Consider the following 2720-nt stretch of genomic DNA (forward strand, 5'->3'; position numbering starts at 1 on the left):
GCTAATGTCTGTGTCTGGGCCTCGTGACACCAACCTGTGTTGGGAAATCGAACAACCCAAGAGCCAGTTGGGTGGAACCATTGAGGGCTTGACCGTCAGTCATCGGGGAGGACTTCCTGGAAGAGACAGACCTTGTGCTGGGTGGGACTTGGATGGAGGAGGGAAGGTGTGTTAGGAGGAGGAACTGCATGTGCAAAAGCAGGGAGGTGGGAAGGGGAGGGGTCAAGGTGAGACTTCTCTCTTGCGGTCTGAGGCTGGTATAGGATTGTGTGTGAGGGTGAGTGGGGAGTCCCAGCATAGTGCTGGGCTCCCAAAGGACCCTCAGTAACAGGGACTCACCCCTCATCAGCTCATCTGGGTCACCTATTCCCCTCTATCCCCAGAGGTGGCCCCCTACCTAGCCGTACGGGACATGTGGTCCTAGCAGGGAGCAGGGACCTTGGTGGAGGCATGGACATGTCACCCCTCTCAGGGAAGCAGGCTCTACCCTCTGTAAAACACAGACCCTAGAACCTTGGGGCTTGGAGGCCCCTCCAACTCTGTAGGAACCCAGCACAGAGAGGTCAAGGGAATGACTCAATGTCACCCAGCTCCCCACAACTCCTCCCCACCCCCAAGTCCTCTGCTCTTTAACCTGCCAAGGGGAGAGCCCTCTGTCTACAAACACTTGAACTGAGTGGCTCAGGAGTCAAGGGTTCCTGTTCTCCCTTTGTCCTCCCTTTGCCCCCACACCTACCTGCTCTGGGCTAAGAAGAGATGGAAACTGGATCCAGGGGCCTCCTGGTCATCAAGGCCAGTGATCTGTGGGCCTGTCTGGCCAAGGCCTGGGCCTGTGCTGGGAAGGGGAGGGTTAAACCCTGGTTGATGTTTAAGCTGCAGTTTCTAAAGGCCAACAGAAGCCCCACAAGCAAATGTTTTCTGACTTAATGACACCGCAGCAGATTAATGAGGAGTCCATCTCCCAGAGAACGTGAAAGAAAGGCCATCCATTACCCAGACTGGCATGGGCTGACCCCTGGAATACTTTCCTAGAGACTTGGGTGGAGAAGGGGTCCTCACTCACCTGCTGTCAGCAAATCCTGCCTGGCCCCTCTGACACTCACTCTAGGAAAGGACAGTCTGGAAACACATCGAGACCAGCTGAGGTGCTGTTCAGCACAAGAGAGAGCTCCCATTCCTAGTGGACCGCAAGTTGACAGCCGTCTGGCTCCAGGGCCAGTACTATCTTTTCCCTTTTATTCACCTCTTCTCCACTCCCTTTTTATTTCTAGGAAGTCAGTGACCTGCTTTCTCTCACTATAGATTAGTTAACATTTTTTATCAACAGAATTATATGTAACTGGAATTCTTATAGAACATGTACTTTTTGTCTGGTTTCTTTCACTTGGAAACTGTTTTAGTTTCATCCATGTTACATGTATAAATAGTTTGTTCCTTTTTATTGCTGAATAATAACCTTCACTTGGATATACCACAATTTGTTAATCCATTGACCTGGTGATGGAGATTTGGGTTATTTCCAGGTTTTTGATATTACAAAAAAAGCTGCCATAAACATGTGTGTATGAGTCTTTGAGTGAACTTGTGCTTCTGTTTTTCTTGGATAAATATCTATAGGTAGATGGCTGGGTCACACAGCAGACCGCATGCTTAACTTTTCGAGAACCTTCCAGATGCGTTCCACAGTGCTTTCCCCCCTCCCCCACCCTCGTGTGTGACAGCTGTGTTGTTTCGTATCCTCACCAACATTTGAAATCACTGGGCTCTACTTTTAACCATTCTAAGAGGTATGTAGTGGTATCTCACTGTGGTTTTAATTTGCATCTTCCTAGTAATAAAGATGCCAAGCATCTTTTTCATGTATTTATTTGCCATTCATATCTGTTCAAGTCTTTTTGCCTATTTAAAAAAATCAGGTTATTTTTGAACTTATTTACAAAACAGAAAGAGACTCACAGACATAGAAAACAAACTTATGGTTCCCAAAGAGTAAATGGGAGGGGGGATAAATTAGGAGTTTGGGATTAACATATACACACTGAAGAAAAGTGAAAGTGAAACTGTTACTTGCCTAGTCATGTCCGACCCTTTGCGACTCCATGGACCTTAGCCCGGCAGGTTCCTCTGTCCATGGAATTCTCCAGGCAAGAATCCTGAAGTGGGTAACCATTCCCTTCACCAGGGGATCTTCCTGACCCAGGGATTGAACCTGGGTCTCCTGCATTGTGGGCAGATTCTTTATCGTCTGAGCCACCAGGGAAGCCCACATATATACACTTCTGTATATAAAATGGGCTTCCCTGGTCAAAGTCAAAGCTGTGTTTTTTCCAGTGGTCATGTATGGATGTGAGAGTTGGACTATAAAGAAAGCTGAGTGCCAAAGTATTGGTACTTTTGAACTGTGGTGTTGGAGAAGACTCTTGAGAGTCCCTTGGACTGCAAGGAGATCCAACCAGTCACTCCTAAAAGAAATCAGTCCTGAATATTCATTGGAAGGACTGATGCTGAAGCTGAAACTCCAATACATTGGCCACCACCTGACACATTAGAAAAGGCCCTGATGCTGGGAAAGATTGAAAGTAGGAGGAGAAGGGGACGACTGAGGATGAGATGGTTAGATGATCACGGACTCAGTGGACATGAGTTCGAGCAAGCTCCAGGAGTTGGTGATGGACAGGGAAGCCTGGAGTGCTGCAGTCCATGGGGTTGCAAAGAGCTGG

The 2720-nt window shown here is 48.0% G+C and overlaps 1 long non-coding RNA gene across 1 annotated transcript in view; it reads right to left on the reverse strand.

The window, feature by feature from the left end:
- The window catches only part of LOC104981209, a 1540-nt gene extending 718 nt beyond the window's left edge, over positions 1-822 (reverse strand). Inside the window, exons 1-2 of the long non-coding RNA XR_824349.1 lie at positions 737-822; positions 35-116 (exon numbers count right to left, since the gene is read on the reverse strand). This is a non-coding gene — a long non-coding RNA (uncharacterized LOC104981209). The remainder of the gene's footprint in view (positions 1-34; positions 117-736) is intronic.
- Positions 823-2720: the final 1898 nt, after the last annotated feature.

The sequence above is a fragment of the Bison bison genome, unplaced genomic scaffold (genome assembly GCF_000754665.1).
Source record: "Bison bison bison isolate TAMUID 2011002044 unplaced genomic scaffold, Bison_UMD1.0 scf7180017864516, whole genome shotgun sequence".
NCBI lineage: Eukaryota > Metazoa > Chordata > Mammalia > Artiodactyla > Bovidae > Bison > Bison bison.